The sequence below is a fragment of the Lissotriton helveticus genome, chromosome 9, assembly GCF_964261635.1.
Source record: "Lissotriton helveticus chromosome 9, aLisHel1.1, whole genome shotgun sequence".
NCBI lineage: Eukaryota > Metazoa > Chordata > Amphibia > Caudata > Salamandridae > Lissotriton > Lissotriton helveticus.
In genome coordinates this window covers 656,507,292-656,529,179 of record NC_136070.1, presented here as the reverse complement: position 1 = coordinate 656,529,179, position 21,888 = coordinate 656,507,292, and positions in this window count along the sequence as shown.

The following is a 21,888-nucleotide window of genomic DNA, read 5'->3' as shown; positions in this document are numbered from 1 at the left end:
GCTCTATATAACAGCTTAGTGCTTCTAAATTCTTGGTGCACAGGTAAAAAACAATAACTAGTTAGATTTAAGTACATCCTCGAACATGAAACTTATAACAGTATCACTTCAGCTTTCAAACTGTTCGACTTATTTAGATTTTGACAGATGGGATACTCCATCGCATACGTGGCGGATGACCCGTTCCCGTATTATTGCAAGTGTGTTTTACCCTATGGCACTTGTAATACGGCATACAGGATATCTGTCATATGTTGACCTAGTATCACGTCCACCAAACTGTAAACAAGGCCCTTCATTTTCATACTCTTAATGATGTAAATTGTTTTAAAATCATGATTCTAAACTATGATTTTTTCTATGTTGCATTTGTACTAGTACTTACCTGGTCCCAGATGAATACGCTCCCGGGCTTCACTCTCACTCCATTCAAAGATACCTTCCATGAAGGTTCTCATCTCAATACTGTGCAAAACATCATCTCAGTGACCTCTACTGACCTCTCCTCCAGGTGAGCAACAGGTTGAAACCACCCTACACCTTCTATTAATCTCTACGCTCAAAAAGAAGTTCTACTCCGTGGCTTATCTACATGTTCTACTGCCAATGTTTAATTGCCTACTGTTTTCAAGTTGGAAACAACTTGTCATGCCACTGTTAAAAAGAATTTGTGGGGGCGTGGTTTTGCTGAGGATGAGGTGAGACGCACCCGTTGAGAGCTCCGACCGGCCGCTGCCTTCTTTAGTCATTAAAGCACCAGGAGCCACAGCGTCGAACCTGCCCCACATACTTGGTCAGTGGAGCAGACGGGGCACTTCCTGGTGAGAGGGCACCTTTCTGGGCTGTTGTGTTGAGGTGCGGACACGGGCCTTCACTTTCCGTGGCGATCGAGCTCCGGCGGCTGAGATTTTGTCCACGTCAGGCCCTGAGCTCTTTTTGCCACCGGGAGCTGCCGGGGCTCCTGCTCATCACTTTGGCCCGCTGGATGTCATCTTCGGGGTCCCGACTTGCAGAGCGGATGGCCGGTATGGCCGGTATGTCCGGGGTGCTGCCACTTGGCGGAGGGTCTCTACAGCGCGAGGTAGGCTTTCACAATCTTGGGCCTTACAGTCGTGTCCGTGAACACTGAGCGGCCTGCAGCCTTCACAGCTCCTGCAACTCGGCTAAGCCACTAGGTTCCTTCGAGGCTGGAGGGGGACCTTGGCGGCCTGTGATGTTTCTCGACGGCGATCGGAGGCACGCTACGTCTGGGAAGACTGGCTGTTCACCGGCTGTGCCGTGGCCTGCGCCTGGGGGTGTGGGAGAGCCCCCGCCTGGCTTGCGGTGAACCCTGCTGGTGGATTGGAGGGCCCTACATTCGGGGGGGGCTCAACCCTCGCTGGACTGCAACAACGCCTGTACCCAGTGGCCTGCCGGATCCGGTGAGTGTGCCGCCCCCCCAACCCCCATCGGTCTCACTTGAGCGGACCCTGCGCCCTCTTGGACTGAACAAGCTTGCTGAAGGCCTGTTCCCCTGTACTCTGCAAACCCAGCGGGGGTGCCCTGCCCTTGGGAGAGCGGTGTGGCGGTGATGGCCATTCCTACTTGTGAACGGGCATGCTGACTACATCTTCTGCTTGCCAGCATTATTGTCAGTGATCCTTCTCACCCGCCCCCTCATCCCGCCGGGTGCCACCCTCTGGGTGTTGGCGCTCCTATGCCCCTGAACCCTGCTGGGGATTACAGCCACTGGCTGGCGTTCGTGGCCTGATCCTCTGGCGGCACTGCGGGGCGGGAGCAGCGCTTGATCCATACCCCTGTACTCCCTGTCGTGGGGGTGTCCTGTGCCTCATCTGGGCCCTCAGATTCCCGCCTGCCTGCTGCGATGCTGGACCTGGCCCTTCTTGGCCCCCTGGTTTGACCTTTTACGGTGGCCATCTTAGAAATACCGCCTCCCTGCGGCTTTCTCACCGGGTAAGCGTTGCCATCCTGCGCCGGGGGCTCTGTGGCTGGCGGATCCCCCTGTGAGAGAATCACCTGCCCGGCCCTCCTGCTTCGCCCAGTGGGGAAACACCATGCTTGGATCTGTGGCCCTTTGGCGTCGTCGCCCGGGGGGGGGGGGGCACTGCCCAGCGGGGACGGCCTGAGGTAGCTGCAGCGCCTGGCGATGAGGCTTATATAGGCTGCCACCCGTGCTCTTCAATCCCCGCTTGCCTCCTCCCCTCCACCTGGATTCTGGATATCTTCCGTTGCATGCCTGCACTATGATGTCTTTTCCTCATAAGAGAGACCCACAAAGCTCCTTGATGCTATCTGCTCACCCCTTTGGTTGCTTGTCTTGGGTCTTGTGGCGCGGGGCCCTACGGTGCCATGACTCGCACCAAATCAATAAAAGACACGGCTGTTTCTCTGAAGGACAACCCTGTTGCTGCGCTTTGGAACAAGCCTGCCTCCACTAGTACTGGCAAAATGTCCTCATCGGCAGGGGGGACCTCTGAACCTGAACTACTTACTCCTCCGCAGGGTCCCCATTGGCGCTGAAGGAACAGACATCATTACCTTTGTCGCTGACCTGCTCCAAGACATACAAGGAGGTGAAGATCTCTCCCCGTGAACTAACAAGGGAGAGAGCAAGGGATTCTGTTCACATTCAGTGAACGGGGAGTACTCCTGTACCCCTGGGTAATTATCAATAGAAACAAAAGGAGGAGTACCACCAAGTGGAATCAGAGATTCCTAATGGGGTGTGTGGTTGAACAAAAGGAAGGAATTCTCCTTTTGTTAAAAACCCCTCACTCACCACCTAGTGGTGACATGCTTCATCATCGGGGTCCACCCTAATGACCTAGCGCCATCAGGGTGTGCTACAACACCTGATTACAGTGGAGCAGGTTGTGAGTGAAGGTGCATGAACAAAAAGGTGTGTTAAAAATTGTCCTGGTTTAACTTGGGAGAAATAAAACTTTATTTTCAAGCAACTGGACAATGTTAAAAACAATGGCGAGATAATGTGAGGGTGATTATGAGCCTGTGTATCTCTATGTGTATCTGGTCAAATGTTTCAACCATGAAGGTAATATTTAACCAGGTTTTCTTCAGGACCAAAATCCAGGGAAGTGGACGGTCTGCACCCCCTAAAAGACGCACCCAATCCTACCCCCTGGAACCAAAGAGGCAAAAATATGCCTATGGTGTCAGCTTGTACCGCAATGGGTAGGCATAGAAAAAGCAGATCAAAATACTCTCATTGGGGTATTTATAGACATCGTAGGGCAGGGGAAGGATTTCCTCTGTATGAAACGTATTAGTTTTGATGGGAGGCTCCTGGCCGATAACCTACTTCTGTCCGCTGCCCTGCTACACATAGAGATACACGGGCACCTTTTAACACACCTTTTTGTTCATGCACCTTCACTCACAACCTGCTCCACTGTAATCAGGTGTTGTAGCACACCCTGATGGCACTAGGTCATTAGGGTGGACCCCGATGATGAAGCATGTCACCACTAGGTGGTGAGTGAGGGGTTTTTAACAAAAGGAGAATTCCTTCCTTTTGTTTAACCACACACCCCATTAGGAATCTCTGATTCCACTTAGTGGTACTCCTCCTTTTGTTTCTATTGAAGATCTCTCCCCCCCCAGCACTTGATCATGCTCACCGTATCTCGGGCCCTCCTGAACGTCCTGGCCGCCCTGGCCTTATACCTGACATTCTGACACAGGTCCATGTTTTTACCAAAAAAGAGGCAATCCTTAAAGCAGCATGCTCCAAACCAGAGCTTAACTGCAATGGCACCACAATCCAGCTCTTTCAGGACCTTGCTCCCACCACGCTACGGCAACGCAGGGACCTCAAGCCCATCACAGACAAGTTGCGTAGTCTGGGTATCCAGTACCAGTGGGGCCACCCGTTTGCTCTTATTTTTCACTGGGAGTCCAAATGCCGGGTTGCTGCGATCCTTCCAGGAGGCAGCGCAATTTCTCCATCTCCCCCCATGCCACCCCCTAGCACTACCAGATTGCCTCCACTGAAACGGGACCCAGCGAAATCGAAAAGGACACAGATACGACGCCCCGGCCCTTTGTCTCACTCGATGACCAGGCCTCCTCGCAAGCCCGACATGACATCATACAGCACATCCGCTCAATGGAGGAGGGCTGCTCCACTTCCAGTTCTCGACCGACAATGCCTTAACGTGCTGTTACCTGTCTTTGGGCGCAATACCTCTTCCGACATCTTCAATGGACTCTCACAATGGCCGAGTGGGCCTCATGCCCTCTCCGCTGAGTTCTCCCCCACCTTGTAAGCACCATGGTGGCGGCCTCGGAGCGCTCCCCCGGAGATTAATCCTTGTCTGTAGATCTACCCCCTTGCCTGCTCCTTGGAGAATGACTTCTCCTGGATATCTTGTGCCGTTGAGCCTAGCCTATCCCCTGTGTGGAACAGGACTCTACGGCCCTATTGGCCAACACTGGTTCATTTTTTTGTTCCTCTGTGCTCTATTCTCATGTTCTTTCCTTCCTTTCTCTTCGTTCTCACTAAAGGGAGGCTGGCACTTTTTAACACAGGACTACTTCTCCATGCACTAGGAAGGCTTCCCCCTACTCTCCCTTCCCCCACCTCACAACCTCCTCCCCACTGCTGTCTGCGCTTGGCCTTACCCCAGGCTAGTCATGACAAACACTCCTTGCTTGAAATTCCTGCCCCTTAATGTGAAGGGGCTTAAATCTCCTAATAAGCGGTGGCAGATATGGTGCTATATCTTTGCATCTAAACCCTGATATAATTTTCCTTCAGGAGACTCCCCTGGTCAAGGCAGATGTAGCCTGTATGGCTCATTCCCGATACCCGCTCCAAATCTGGGCGCCGGCCCCCTCCAAAGCTGCGGGTGAGGCAATACTCTGTAGGGCTGGCATTCAGCAGGGGGACTCCAAAGTGATTCGCAGCCCTGATGGCAGGTTTCTTAAAGTGGCGGTCAGAATTGGTTGTAGGACCATCATTCTCTGTAACATTTACGCTCCCAATCAGGCACAGGACCTCTATCTTCGGGAGACATTACGGGAATGAGTGTCATGCACGGATTCCTCTCTCATTATAGGGGGTGAGTTTAACTTGGTGTGGGACGCTAGCATGGATTGCAGCGATGGCTCCTTTCATGGGGCGAGGGCCATGTCTTCCACTTTGAAAAAACAATTGACAGACTTCCGCTTAATAGATGCTTGGCGGTATCACTCTCCCTATGTACGCGACTATTCATATTATTCACATGTCCATCGTTCTTACTCGCGCATTGACTATTTTTTTATCTCGCACTCCCTGATTGGTGGCACGTTCTCGGCCTCTATGTCAGACATCTTGGTCTCTGACCATGCACATGTAGAACTTCTCTTGCAAGATCTGTCCGCCCATGCAAGCCGTCCACCGCTCTGGCAGCTCCCTCGTCATGTCCTCCAGGATCCGGTTGATGTTGCGGAACTTCGAGCCGCCATTGGCTCTTACTTTGATGTGAACGACTTACCTGAGACCTCTTTTCTCGTGGTGTGGGACGCCTTAACGGCCACCATTCACAGACATAGTACGTCTATAGCAATTGCTCGGGCCCGAGAGTCCCGTCTTTTCAAAAATACCCTTCCCCGAAATATGAAGGCACTGGAGAAACTCAATCAGGAACATCCGTGGGCTATTCATAAACGACGTCTAGCCATGCTTAGAGGTCAGCTTCGTGCACACCGCACCAATAAGGCTGAGCGAGCTCTCCTGGCCTTAAAGCAGTGTTACTTTGAAAGGAGGGAACAAAGTAGGCACCGTCCTCGCCAGGCGATTACGGACGAGAGTCACCAAAGCTCATATAGACAATGTTAAATGCACTGATGGTACTCGTGCCACCAAACTTAGAGCTTTCCACACCTTTATGCCAAAGAGACCCCCCCCCCCACCGGATAGGATTCAGGCAGTCCTAGATAATGGCACCTGGTCCCGATAAACCAGTATCATATGCAGCTGCTCGAAGAACCACTATCCCAGGATGTGCTCACTGGCGGAAGATCTTTGAGAGCGAAAGATCTTCCGCTTGGGAAGTCACCGGGACCGGACGGGTTACCACTTTCTTTTTATCGCATCTTTCTCCCGCAGCTCCAGCCTTATCTTCTCCGGCTTTTCAATTCCTTTACGGACAAGGCAGTTCCATCCTCCTCCATGGGTTTGGCCGAAATCACCCTTATTCTTAAAATGGGCAAAGACCCTACACTCTGCTCCTCCTTTCGCCTCATTTTACTTCTCAACACAGACCTTAAAATCTACACTAAAATTCTAGCCAAGCGCCTTGATCCACACCTTCTGGGTCTTATAGACCCCGACCAGGTTGGCTCTATTCGTCATCGACAGGGGGCGGACAATGTGAGACGAATCGCTCACCTTGTTGGGAAGGCATATCATTGGAACATACCTGCTTGCTTACTGTCACTCAACGAGGAGAAATGGTTCGACCAGGTGGATTGGACATTTCTCCGGGCGGTCTTTTGCAAAATAGGGCTAGGCCCCCTGATGATAGCCCATATCATGGCTCCCTGACTCACCCCGATAACCCAGGTCCGGATCAATGGCCAACTTACAAGCCCCATTTTGATATATAGAAGAAAGCATCAAGGATGTCCTTTATCTCCCCTCCTGTTCGTCCTCGAAGTGGAACCCCTCGCCATTATGATTAGTCAAGCGCCCGACATTCACAGCGCTTGCCTTGGAGGCCAGCAACATATAGTAACCCTGTTTGCCGATGACCTTCTCCTCATGTTGACTCGCCTGCACGCGTCCCTGCCCGCCCTCTTTAATCTCCTGTGTTTGTTCGAGCAGGCATCGGGCCTAAAGATTAATCTCGACAAGTCCTAGGCCCTGAATCTCACTATTCTGGCAGAGGAACTCCCAGCGCTACAGATTCTTAAAACCCAATAAATGGGCCCCCCATTCTATTACTTTAACCCCTACCCTTGCCACTTGGTCACAAACCAATTGCCAGGAATGTAAACGGAATGTACTGGAGGATTTGAGAACCTGGAAGCCTCTTTCCCTCTCAGGCTGGGCCTGCAATTAAAATGTCCATACTGCCAAAAATTCTGTATTCATTCCAATCGCTACCCACTCCTATTCCACAACATCAGATTCAAAGACTGCAACAAGAGATCACCAGGTTCATTTGGGGGGACGTCGACCGCGTTTTTCTAATAAAATTCTAATGCTGCCTCGGAACAGAGGTAGCCTGGCATGCCCCAACTTGGTAGAATATTACTGGGCCTCGCATCTTCGCTTCATATCGGAATGGACGGCACGGGAGAGTGAGAAGGCGTGGTTCCATATGGATAGGGTGGTGACTGGAAGCTGTATATGGGATCTCTCATGGCAACCCTGGGCCTCACGATCCCGAAGCGCGTATATAGCTCTCCCCACTAAAACTGTCCTTGACATCTGGGACAAGGTAGCTGTACTCAAAGGCCACAGCTCCTTTCCGTCCCCCCACACTCCCATTACAGGCAACTCCCACTTTCCACCCGCACTACACCCTCCTGTATTCTCTGAATGGACCTCTTCAGAGGAGACACTTTTAAATCTTTTGAACATTGCAAACAGGAGTTCCACCTTTCGGAGGGGGCTAGACTACAATACCTGCAACTTCGGCACTGGGTACACACCGCGTCTTCGTCACAAGCGGCCACAGGTGCTTTTACTTTTTTTGAGCGGCTGTTCCGCTCTTTTGATAACTCCAAAAGCCTCATATCTCATACGTATCACGATCATCAGACATCCCTACCACACCAAATGGCAATCTTACCTGTCCGTGGACATTACACCTGCGCAATGGGACCACCTCTGGCACGACATCCCGAAAGTCTACCGATGCATTTCCCAGCAGGAAACCATGTACAAGGTTATGACCCAATGGTACTGGAACCCTCACAGACTACACAAAATGTTCCCTGCATCCTCTCCTCTTTGCTGGCGATGCTCGAACTCCCCCGGAGACTTCCTTCACGTTTGGTGGACCTGCCTGCTTCTGGCCACATACTGGAAAGAGATCTTTAGCCACATCAAATTGGTTCTTGGTTTCCCCCTGCCTGAAACTCCAGCCACTGTCCTATTGGGTATCAAGCCAGACAATTTGCGCGCACTGACACGTAGCGATTGGCATATCTGCCTTCATATGCTGGGGGTGGCTAAACAACTTATAGCCTTATACTGGAAAAAAGCTGAGACCCCCCGTCACTGTTTGGTTCACCCGTCTGTGGCATACTATGGTGATGGAGCTGCTCACTGCGTGCCTACAGTCCCGAGATGCCCATTTCACCAAACTCTGGCAACCGCTAATCACTCATTTTTGCAAGCTGCAACATGCTTGTCTTCAACCCCCAAAACTCCTGGCCTTGTGCCTTTTTGAAGATGCTGTGTACCCTCCCAATTCTGACACATCCCTTTGGCATCAACATTAATACTCTCTGCATTGCTACCTAATTGCCCATTCGCCTGGCACCACCATTACATTGTCCTGTTCCCCCCCCACTCCTGGCCTACCTAGTCACGCTCTTTGTGGAGCTTGCATACCGTACTCTACCCTCACTTTTACTCTTCAATTTCTCACTTGCTCCTCCTTCTTGACTATTCTGTCTCTTCACTTTCCTCTTCCAAGACTATAGGGGGTACTCTCCCCCCCGTTTTTTTCCTTATTTGTTCTCTTTTGTTCAGCCTTTCACGTTCGAGTTCACTTGACCTTATCATTTGAAGGAGCTCTAAATTTATGCCCACCACATATGAATGCCATGCTACACGGCCGGTCCTGTACAGTTTGTAGGCGGCTTGCTGCATTACCTAATGGACATGCATAATTTCATACTGTTCCACCCTTGCGTTCCGACTCCTGGTTCCATCACGCTGCGGCCCGTCACAGGGTTGTAGGCGACTTGCTGTGTACATGACGAGTCTCCTTCTTCTCAATAATAAAAAAATTTCGACCAAAAAAGAATTTGTGCATGAAGAAAAGTATTACATGAGGCCCTTATTTGTAAAATATCTCACTGTACATCAATAATGTACAGCCACGGCCTATGTAGGTAAGAGCGGTGGGGCTGTGTGGCCGGGTGGTGGTGGTGTATTTCGACAGACGACGAGGAGAGAAAATTCATTATTTATTTCATTTTTCCTCATGGTTGTCTGTCAACCCTCCCCCCCCTCCAACCCGGCCCCACCGCTCTTACCTGCACGGGCCGCGACTGTTAATGTCTCGTACTGAGGACAATACAGTAATTAGCTCCAAGGCCACAGAATCTTTAGCTGACTTTGCTGTCTAGATTAACAAATGCAACAAACAAGCTGAAGTTCAAATGTCAAATTCAATCAATTCAGATGGGCATCATTTTTTGCCCGGTAAAATGAGTATGAAACTTATTAATTCAATTACAAAGATTATTTGTATGTTAATTGGGTGCAGATAGAGAACTATATCATCAAAATTATCAGTACTATACTGACAGGGGCCGCAAAGACAGAGCCCATTAGCACACATTTTACAGACCTAAGACTGATGAGCGCCAGTGCATCCACTGGTTTTTAAACATTATGTGACCTTCAAGTTACACCAGGATCTCTACATCGGATACATTCTTCCACTGAACCATTTTACTACATGTTGTAATATACCCTTGAACAAAAAATCACAACATATAATATTACCTCCCTTCAACCCTAATAAAATTACCATCAATTGATAAATATTTCCACGACAAGTATAAAATACTTAACTTCGCCAGCACACAGCAGCAGATACGGTCAGTAGTGAAATCATAAAGGAGAGTGAAGGGATCAGATTTGAAGCTTATGTTTAATATAAATGTGGCTCCTCTGTTCTGTTATGTCAGAATATATGACGTTACAACGAATTCCGTTGCAACGAATGCCTTTAACACGCATGCGTTACAACGGAATTCGTTTACCACGCATAACATTTTCCTAGATTGTTTGCGTGGTGACATCATACGTCGTTAAGAGAAAACGGAAGTTTATTTTCCGATTTCTCTTAAATGACGCTGATTAAATACAACACCCGACGTGACATCAGGTGAGTTTTTATTTGGGGGGGAGACCCCCCCCAAGCCCCCCTTTTTTTACTCTTTACCTTTACTACAAACCTCATAGTAAAGGTATGCGTGGTAAAGGCTTTCGTGGTAACCACGCATGCGTTGTACTGCATGCGTGGTTAACGATTTTGTGGAAACAGCTTCGTTGTAATGGCCGTTTCCCGTTACGTCACAGAATGCAAAAGTTTTTTGGGGTGCATAAAGTAATAAGTGTGAGGGGGGCGCTAGGTGGCGCACATGCAAGATTGCCATACAACTGTGAGGCTCCTGCAGCTCAGCGTGATTATCCTTACATTTATCCTGCTTTCGGACCCCACAGCTGAACTACACTATGGCAGGTTGGTGTGCTAGACCCACGGAAGACTCATTGGGAAAATTAGCGAGATTGGTTTTACCTAGCTTCCGTCACTGGAGGCAAGAAGATCCGCCTTAGGTGAGGGCGGAGCGACGTGGCTCCCCAGAGGGGCCACCAAAACCACGCAAGGTTGTTGCCTTGCACGAGGCAGCTGGGCCCTGAGGAACGGATCGTGCAGAAACGCGACTGGCCTAATCCGCGTTCCCTGTTGCTGCGTCATTGGAGACGCTGCCTCACCAGCGACGCTGCCTCCCCGCTGCTCGAGACGGACTGAGATATGGCACCGACACTGGGGGCGGTATGTGTGCAACGGCACGAGCTTGGCGCTGAGACCGCACAGTGCTTCATCGCGGTGCGGCGAGCATCGCCATTGCCATCCTGAGGGGAACTCCGGGGCCGGGGGATGGCCTGCATCACTCAAGCCATTGCTACCGTCCATTGACCTGACGCATCGGCGCTGAGCTACAAGCGCACTGATACACGCTGCATCGGTGGGGCTGTGGGCGCTGGGGGTCTCCAGCGGGCTCTGCACTGCCCTCATTGAATTCCAAATACATCTTTGGGAGTGAAGATTGGGCCCCCTTGTCACCGTGATTATCAGGACATACTGCTCACGGATGCGACCTCTTTCTCTCCCTGAGGCAGCCCCCGTGGTTAGTAGGCAGGATTGTAACATTTTGTCACTGCACCCCTGTTGTCTGTGTGCAGGCGCCTGGATCTCCTGGTCAGGCGCCATCTTGAGACCAGGTGTGGCTGGCGGCCTTTTTTCTGCGTGGTAGAGAATTGGAGGCGCAGGGCACCCATCCCATATGCGCTGTTTCTTGTTGAGCTGTGGAGCTCTTGCTGGATGTGGTGGCACATACAGTGATGAAAATTTTGAGGACGCCTTTTGATTTCCCCGCAGACTGCGCCGGCTACAGAGTTGGTACTTGCTTTGCCAATATCCTGAATATGATTGTCTACGTTTGATTGGAGCTGTGTCTGTGGTGGAGTTCACTGTCCTTTCTGGCCTCAACGTACTGGCTTGAGTCCCTTTGTGGCGGTGTAAGAGATCGGGGACGAAAAGACCTGTCTATCACAAATGGCTTGTTGCTGGTTCTCCGAAGAGGCTGAACTCTATCTAAGCTTGGGTGAACAAGGGACGTGCGCTGGGATATACCCTCTGAGCTGCTGACTCTGCTACAATTAGTTCCCGGTGGCCATTGTGAGCGTACTATCATTTCTCTGTGGCGGGCATGTGGCGTCGGCGCAGTTAGACTAACAGTTCGTAAGCACGGAGCGTCATGGGCAAACCGGACACCCGACAACCTAAATTGAACTTTGAGGCGGCAAAGCGGAGTGCCCGTAACCTTCAGGATGACCAGGTTCTGGATGGAACAGATGAGACAAGCTCGGGCAACTGTGCAGAGCACTGATGTGCAGAGTATACTCCAGGAGGTGTGACAGGGATTCGCCACCATAGTTGACAAAGTAGACAGAATGTCGTCGCGCTTGGATGCCATTGCGCACAAACCAGAGGGGCATGAAGACCGTATCAAGGAGACACCAAAGACACGATGACCCGAGTTACCATGCAAGTTGCCCACATGGATAAATTCATGAAACTTATTGCAGCGCATAAAATGAGGAAATAGGAGCACGCAGTCGGCACAATGATATTCGCATTTTAGGTATTCCGGAGTCCAAAAACACAGGGAGGATGGAGGAATACGTGGAGAAGCTCTGACTGTCATCAATTGGAGCTGAGTCATTCTCCAAACAGTTTATCATAGAGCGTGCGGAAAGGTCACTGGGGTCGTGTTTGCCTCCTGGTAGCACACCACGTCCCATCGTAACGAGACTTTTGAACTACAGGGATCGGGACGTTGCACTCCGAGTGGCGAGAAGCAGACAAAAGTTGAATTATGATGGCAATACATTCTCCATTTATCTGGATTTTATTCCCACAGTCCAGGAGGAAAGACGTACATTCATGGATGTTAAAAGCAAACTACGACTGGCGCAGATTGATTATGTGCTACTGTACCCTGCACACCTCAGAGTCACCCACCAAGACAAGCAACGCTACTTCACTAAACCACAGCAGGCGGAAGAATTCCTCAAGCACTTGAAACATATGAATAGAACTAATGGGACGCCAGGATCGTCGCAGCAGTCTTCTTTGTTGGGAGCGGAAGATGATTCACAGTGAATATTCACATCGCTAAACACTGTTGAGAGGCGGAGTATATCGAACTCACAGTTTGGCTGTCGGAACTGTTATATGGGTCGCATATCCTTTATCCAGTTGTTCTCCTACTGCACACTGGGCACCCTCTGCCCCCCAGAGACCACCTGTTCCATCTGAAGTGGACTTTCCGGGCGAGGTGCACCTGTGCTGCCACCTAGAGGGATCCACTCTTGGGTATTCCCCCACTGATGGTCACTGCGGGACTCTAGTGGTGACTGTTTGGGTTATGATGTTATTGTTGGGGACAAGGGAGGGTGGGTGGGTGAATATTTCTGGCAAGTTGGGGCTGCTTCAGTAAGTGGGGGTGGGTTTCAGTGGAGATTGGTTTCGTTTAAGTATGACCATTGTTGAGCTGGATGGCTTTCTTTGCAATAGCATGCGGTTGGCATGTGCGGTGCGTTCTGCACACGCGGCACGCAGGGTAGAACTTCCATATGTACACACATTTACACTGCACTGTGGTTTCTGGGCATGGACTACATTTGTGATGGGCACATTGATCAACGGCTAACACCGACCTTGGGAACCTGAATATTGTTACGTGGTACATCCGAGGGCTGGGTGATCCGAGAAAAAAGCAGCACATACTAGCCTATTTGGACAGGCATCAAGTGCATATAGCGATGTTGCAAGAGACGCACTTTAATCCCCAAAGTGGTCATATTTTTGCATGTAAAGGGGCGGACCATAGAATTTTTTCATCCTACTCGTCCTATGCGAGGGGCACAGCCATACTCTTAAAAAAAACTGACACTGTTTAACCTAGCTGGGGCAGCCTGGGATGAGCAGGGGCGGTACTGTCTGGCGTGGGGGCGACTAGGAGCTGAGTCGGTCACCCTGGCCTGTTGCTATGGTCCGAATGTAGATGCCCCGGACTTTTATATCCAAATATTGACAGGTCCCATCCTGCTCCTCATCATTACACTGAGGCGTGCACTGTCCTGCAGGACACACAAGCTTCTTTTCAGTTGATTGATGCATGGAGACACACACATCCCCATGGGTTGGAGGGAACACACTTCACCGAACAAGCGGCAACATGGGCGAGGCTGGACTACCTGATTCTGTCCAGGGGGCTAGGCCCAGCTATATCTCGGGTGCAACATCTGGCCCGTACTTACTCGGATCATGCTCCTGTCAAACTCACACTGTCATCGTTGGATTGCGGCCCACAGCGCAATAATTGGAGATTACACGTCCCTATCCTTTTAGATGCAGTTTTCCAAGAGGAACTGTGGGAGGAAGTGGGAGATTTTTTTGTACGAAATAAGGACTCTGTAGAGAGTGTGGAGACCATATGGGAAGCATTCAAGGTTACCCTGGGGGGGTTCTGCATATCGAAAGGTTCTGGAGTGCTAAAAGACATCACTAACACACTTCGTAAGTTAGAAACTGAGCTTAAGGTGCTGGAAGAGACACTGGCCTGCAGTCCGGATAGCTCCACCCAGGCTAAGTTTAGGGAAACACTCACTGAATATATGGAGTCGGCAAAGAGAGAAACGAGATTCGGCGGTAGATACTGGATGGCTCGGCGATATGGCGAGGGGGAGAGACCGGGCAAGGCGCTAGCGGACACGATTAGGAAGCCACGCTATTCCAATTATGTGTTGTAACTTGAAGGCCCAGGCGAGGTGGTCTACAGAGACACTGCAAACATACTGAATGCTTTTACCTCCCAGTATGCTCAACTCTACACTACGAATAGGACAGGCAGTTTGGACTTGGAGAATTATCTAGAAGATGTGGCACTGGGTTGGTTGAGTGATGTGCAGAGGAAATTTCTGTGCCCCGTCTGAGAAGCCATCATGCATATGCAATCAGAAAAGGCCACTGGTACTGATGGCATCCCAATCAAGTTTTATAAAACTTATATAGATTAGATTGCCCCCATACTGCGAGGGGTGTACGAGGACTCCTTAGAAACTGGATGCCTCCCGCCTTCCATGAGGGAGGCTCTCACCATCTCGCTGCTGAAACCTGGAAAATCCCCCCTTCAATGCGACTCCTATAGACCACTGTCCCTCCTTAATTGTGATGCAAAAATATTGGCTAAGCTCATAGCCACCCAACTTAGTTTATTGATGGAAAACCTGATTCTCCTTGACCAATCTGGCTTTGTACCCAGAAGGGCCACCTCCCATAATCTGAGGACCCTTTTCACAATTTTAAATAATGTCTCCCCTGACTTGCCTTTGGCGGCTGTATTTTTAGATGCCACAAAGGCTTTTGATTCAATTGAATGGGACTATATCTTTGGAGTGATGTTGCGCATGGGTTTTCTGCCCCTCTTTCGCTCCTGGATTCAGCTGGTATATCACATACCAACGGCCAAAGTACTTATAAAAGGGCGTGTGTCCCAAGCGTTCCTAATCACTAGGAGAACTCTGCAAGGTTGCCCTTTGTCCCCCTTATTATTTGCGCTTGCAGTCAAGCCATTGGCTGCAAAGTTGAGGCAACATCTCAATGATAGAGCTTTACGATGTAATATGAGGCAGATACTCCTATCTCTATATGAGAATGATATTACTTTGTATATTCGAGACCCGCAGCAGAACCTAAACCCAATCCTTAGGGAATTCATTGTTTTTGGGAGCTATCAGGGGTCAAAATCCACTGGAGTAAATCCTGTTTTTTTCCCCTTAACAGCTGCAACAACGTGCTTCCCACTGGACTATCCCCTAGAGTGGTGTGATGACGATTTGCGCTACTTGGACATTCGCTTCACTAGGGATAGAGACGAGCTGATGCGACTCAACTATGGCATGGCGATGACTCGCATAACGGAATATGTTACTTGCTGGATTACACTTCCTCTTTCCATGGCGTGACGGGCGTCCTTAATAAAAATGGTGATATTGCCACAGTTGCTCTATCTATTTTTGAATATTCCGTTCCACCTAGGGGGCTATTTCTTTAAAACACTCCGGTCAGAACTGACGAGGCTAGTGTGGGGGGGTAAACACCCGAGGCTGCAGTGGAATGTCCTTACCAGACCATATTCGAAGGGGGGGGTTTGGAATGGATATATGTCGCTACAACGCATGCTATTACAACGCATGCCTTTATGACGCAAGTTTTACAACGCAAGTCGTTACGACTTGCGTTGCGGGGGGCTGGATAGTGAATAGTTTAATTTACTATTCCAACTCCAGTCCCCGTGGATGGTAGGGAAGGTGTTGGATAGTAAATTAAAACTATTCCCTATCCTATAGCGCCCCCAGCGCAATGCATTGTAATGACATGCGTTGACATGCGACCCTCTTGCTGACACTTTGGAACCCTTACCTGGTCTTTTGGTTCGTGCTGCCACTCTACTTGCCCTGCAGAGCGGACTATTCCAGGATTCACCTAGCGCCTCGCCGGACCCGCTTCACGGGTCCCGCAGCGCGTTTGCTCCAGACCTTGGGAAGCTGCTGAGAGGAGCGCGGGGTAGGCGTTAGTGCCGGCGGGGCTGCGAGCAGGAAGGCAGGGACTCCAGTGACCAGGAGCCCCTGCGTGCCCAATTAGCCACACCTGGGCTGCTCTCCCCGCTGGCCACCCCCCCCGCCAACGGAGCTAAAAGCGGGCTTCTCCCTCGGCTTACTGGGACCCTCTTGCTGACACTTTGGAACCCTTACCTGGTCTTTTGGTTCGTGCTGCCACTCTGCTTGCCCTGCAGAGCGGACTATTCCAGGATTCACCTAGCGCCTCGCCCGCAGCGCGTTTGCTCCAGACCGTGGGAAGCTGCTGAGAGGAGCGCGGGGTAGGCGTTAGTGCCGGCGGGGCTGCGAGCAGGAAGGCAGGGACTCCAGTGACCAGGAGCCCCTGCGTGCCCAATTAGCCACACCTGGGCTGCTCTCCCCGCTGGCCACGCCCCCCGCCAACGGAGCTAAAAGCGGGCTTCTCCCTCGGCTTACTGGGACCCTCTTGCTGACACTTTGGAACCCTTACCTGGTCTTTTGGTTCGTGCTGCCACTCTGCTTGCCCTGCAGAGCGGACTATTCCAGGATTCACCTAGCGCCTCGCCGGACCCGCTTCACGGGTCCCACAGCGCGTTTGCTCCAGACCTTGGGAAGCTGCTGAGAGGAGCGCGGGGTAGGCGTTAGTGCCGGCGGGGCTGCGAGCAGGAAGGCAGGGACTCCAGTGACCAGGAGCCCCTGCGTGCCCAATTAGCCACACCTGGGCTGCTCTCCCCGCTGGCCACGCCCCCCGCCAACGGAGCTAAAAGCGGGCTTCTCCCTCGGCTTACTGGGACCCTCTTGCTGACACTTTGGAACCCTTACCTGGTCTTTTGGTTCGTGCTGCCACTCTGCTTGCCCTGCAGAGCGGACTATTCCAGGATTCACCTAGCGCCTCGCCGGACCCGCTTCACGGGTCCCGCAGCGCGTTTGCTCCAGACCTTGGGAAGCTGCTGAGAGGAGCGCGGGGTAGGCGTTAGTGCCGGCGGGGCTGCGAGCAGGAAGGCAGGGACTCCAGTGACCAGGAGCCCCTGCGTGCCCAATTAGCCACACCTGGGCTGCTCTCCCCGCTGGCCACGCCCCCGCCTATCAGCCTATGATCCATCAGCATCGGTGTATTTAGGTAACTCGAGCTTCCGCTTCGCGGGAGCGAGCGGGAGCGCGCCGGGAGAAGCCCGGGACAAGGGCGGGACAAGGGCGGGACCGTCTGTGGCCGTCAGGGGCCAAAGGAGGCCGGGCTGGGCCACCTCTCTTACATCCCATTGTGGACCAGCTAAGGTACTGTGTTAAACGAGGAAAACGTCCTGGTCCATTGATATTTATTGTTACCGAACTTACTGATACAGAAAAAGGTCTAGACCTTGCCTATCTGACCTAAAGCAGGACCTTGCGGAACAATCGAAACTGTTTATTGCTGTATGGTCTTGTTTTTCTTATTATTAGTTTTGTTAGTACTGTGACCTAGCTCTATTATATTATCCAACTTATTGAGTGCCATCCTTGACCCTTGTTAGCATTTTCTATTTTATAAATATGCCTAGAAAAGCGGCCCCTGTGACTTCAGAACCACTTAATACTTTAGACTCTTTTTTAGTCCAAGTGGTTAAGAAAATAAATAACGAGAGAAGGGAATCTCTAGGCTTGAGTCAATCTCCAAACGTGTGCCCACTGAGTCCTGCCCCTGATGCACAACTGTCTGGGACCCCACCATCTGATCCCACGACTCATATACTTGACACTAATCCCCAAGACATCAGCAATAATGAAGAAAATTCTGATTTGCTAGTTGACCTTTCATTAAATGTAGTGTCTGACTCCGAGCAACAGCAAAATATCGCAGCGGAAGCCCTTTCACCTTCGTTGCCTGTTGCCCGGCCAGTGAGAAATTGCAGAAAGTCACAAGCTAAACGTGGGGGTAAACAGACAGGAAGGAAAAAGCCTTCCCCATCATTTAGACAGAAAGGGAATAAAGTGGAGCGCGAAGACCCAGAAGAGTTTAGACAAATCATTGACGATTACCTATTTAACAGGATCTCGGATATGATAGATATTAAAATTAGGACTATCATTAAGCCACTTATTGGGAAAATAGATAAACTAACAGCAGAAGTAAAAAAGATGGGTGGGTCGCAAACCAAGCTGGTTAATGATTTGGATAACTTAGCTACTCATGTTATCAAACCAGTAGTCATAGCAGAGGAGGGCACGGGTCCTGATACATGCCTCATGGAAGGCCAATTACAGCCCACTCTGGCAGGGCAGCTACCACCATTTGAGCCCAGCCAGGATGTAATAAGAGAGTCGCCAACCTTACTACCTGCTGTGTCAGCACCACTAAACTTAGGGGAGGATTCAATACAATTTATCATGGCAGCCTCACCCTTAGTTCTGGTATTGGCGAACGTCCCTGTCCTATCTCACGAGCAAAAAGAATCCTCCCAAGGACTAAAAGATAAAGCTCTATATTGGCTTACCAATAATATGTATATGGCACCCCAGGGAGTTGACCAGCTAGCGGGGGAAATTGTCATGACAAGGAGGGTATCATGGATTGGGAACAAGCCAAAGAAATTTAAAGGGGACTGCGTAGTTCTGAATTTTGCCAGCGCAGAAGTACTCCCAAACATCCTTGCTAACATCTTCCCACCTCAACGCAGAAGCGGTTCCATAATCCCCCTTACCCTGAAATTCTTTTATAACAAAAATGAAATTGTGACTTCCCCTAATATCTCCAGGCCTAGAAGGAATGCAAGAGTTACTTACTGGGGTGGGGAAACTAGACCAAGATTCAATAATGACCGTCCCCACCCGATGATTGGTCTTGGGACAGGGCAATACAACTTCCCGCTTGGGCCAATGGCTAGAACTCCGGGACCAAATTGGCCCAACATAAATAGGTGGGGAGCAAGTACCCCGGGATTTGATAATAGAGGACAGGGAAACGGATTTATGGCCAGGCCAGGAAATGAACAGTTTTTGATGCGCCCTAATACGCCACAGCCTATGTGGAACACAGTAGTGAACGGTTGGGGTCAGGCGGCCACCCCTTTTGATTGGGGTTTTGGAACAGGGAACAGGTACGGAGTCTTGTCCAACCTAAATGATTGTGACTGACATACAGAGGTTACTAATCTGGGAAATAATGCTATAACCCAACAATTAGATCGGAATAGCCCACACACTAATGGATTCAATCCTAATGAGCCCATCCTTCAGACGGGGCAGGAAGACCAAATTATACCTAGACATGACCATCACCCCATATCATATCTGTCTGAGCTCTGTGTGAACCAGTGCCTTGCCAGAGACAAGCCACAGAGCCCATTGAAAGCGGGTCCCAAAGAACCAACTCAACTACCACATAATAATGCAGGGGCATCTGTGCGGTATCCTGAACCTAAGATAACCAGAGACTCCTGTAAGTTGATAAGTTGGAATATAGCAGGGCTAAATGGCAAGCGACAGGATAAGGCATGGTCAAACTTTGTTTTAGGCCACCACATCATCGCCCTCCAGGAAACCTGGGACATCTCTGCCAACCTTTGGTGGGATGGGTTTATTAGTTTTACTAAAGCAGCTGTTCCCAGTCGTATGGGGAGGGCAAAGGGAGGCCTTCTAATTTTGTTCTCACTAGACCTAAAGGGAAGCTGTAGGCAGATTAGCACCAACTCGCCAAACATTCTGATGGTAGAAAGAGTGACTAATAACATCAGCAGGACTATTTTTATAAACTTCTATAATTCAGGGAATTGCGACCATAGAGGTCGAAACATCACTGATTTAGATAATATTCTAAATTTGGTCAGTCAGAATACTAAGTCTGATATTGAATACATTTTATTAGGCGATTTTAATATCCATCCGTGTAACTTAATTTGTATGAAAAGTAGCATTGAATGGGATGATGGCCTAGAGGGACCCCACTTTGAACACACCACAGAGGGAGAGGAGCTGGAAGATCTTCTTGCAAATTTTGATTTGCATGAACCAGACGGTGGCATTAGATTGCCAACCTTCACTGGCATCCCTCAAGGCACAATTATAGATTATATATTCATATCCCTGGGAATCCTAAACCGGGCTATCTCTTATCGTACAGTACAATCACACTTTAGCGACCACAACCCGGTAGAATTAGAAGTAGCGTGGGGAGGGCATATGGGACCATCGCCGTCGACAGTAAGGCCTGCCCACCCCCTGAGGACTTCTGACCAAGGCAGACGCATGAAATGGGCAAAGGTGGTACCGGAAAATTTCTACGCAGAAAATTTTGTTAAAATTAAGGACCAGGTTGAGACTTGTAAAAATCCCTGTGCCCAGGGCCAAGAAATCGTTGAGGCATTTGAGGGAATATGCGGGCAGGTATCACAGGATCTTCTAGCAAAGACAAAAAAAGGTACCCCAGGAAATAAGCGCTGGTTTGATACAGCATGCTCCAAAGCACATAGATCATTGCTGGTAGCCCTAAAAAATACCCCTAGGGTAAAAAGTGAGATCACCAGACTTAGGAAGATCTATAAGCTAGCTGTTAAAAAACGAAAGGATATCATCAAACAAGAAGCATGGGATAGCCTCCTTTCAGTGGCAGTCCTGAAAGATAGTAAAAAATTCTGGGAGATCATTAAGCAGCCTTTTTTTTCGGATGACAGCAACGAATCTATGGACTGTGTTGTCTCCGATGAAAAATGGCTGTCACACTTTAAAAATGTCTATGGGGATACTGGTGACGCGATTAATGATGTCCCGTTGAAAACCTCAGTTATCCGCCCCATTTTTTTTAACCGAAATGAGGTGGAAAAAGCCATCTTGGCCACTAAAAAGCATAAGGCACCTGGCCCTGACGGTGTTCCCGCCGACTTTTTCATGTACTCACCAAAATTGTGGGCTGAAGTTTTGGCAAATGTGTTTAACGCTGTTAATGGTAATTCTGCACCCGCCTCCTGGGATACCTCTATCATTGTCCCTATTTTTAAAAAAGGTTTGCGGGATGATCCAGCCTGCTATAGTCCTATATCCCTTTTGGACTCGTCAGTAAAAATTCTAGGTAGAGTTCTTTTATCCAGGCTGAGGGAGAACGTTGAGAACTGTGGTGGGTTATCTGAAATTCAATACGGCTTTAGGGAAAGAAAGGGTACCATTGAACAGTGCGTTAATTTACATCTGCTCATCTCCAAATATACTGTGGCCAAGGAGGGGTCCATGTATCTTGCATTTATGGACCTCTCCTCGGCTTTTGACCTAGTCAACCGGACAAAGTTGTGGTCCATCTTGTTAGAGATGGGTATTGATGAGGCATTGGTCACCTTTATAGCTACCCAGCATCAAGAACTCTTTTCCAGTGTACGCGTAACAAATGAGGGCAGGTGCACCTCTCCCTTTAGATCATTAAGGGGGGTGCGGCAGGGCTGTATTTTAGCCCCCTTGCTCTTCACCATCTATATCAATGGCCTGGGCGCACATCTGGGGGTCCAGGAAGCCGACGTCCCGCGTGTAGGAGCGATTAAGATTCCGGCGCTCCTATACGCGGACGACGCCGTGCTGATTGCCCGCACGGGTGTTGGCCTCCAGTGCCTTTTGAATGCCTTTGGTTCGTTTATGGAGCAACTGGATCTTAAGATAAACGTAACCAAGTCACACACAATGGTGGTGGGTCGAGAGTGTCGCAAGAAGAGAAATAAAACATTTACTTGCAGGGGGGATATGGTTTCTAGGGTATCTACATTCCCCTATTTAGGCGCATTGTTCGACCAGAAAGGGTCCTGGGGTCC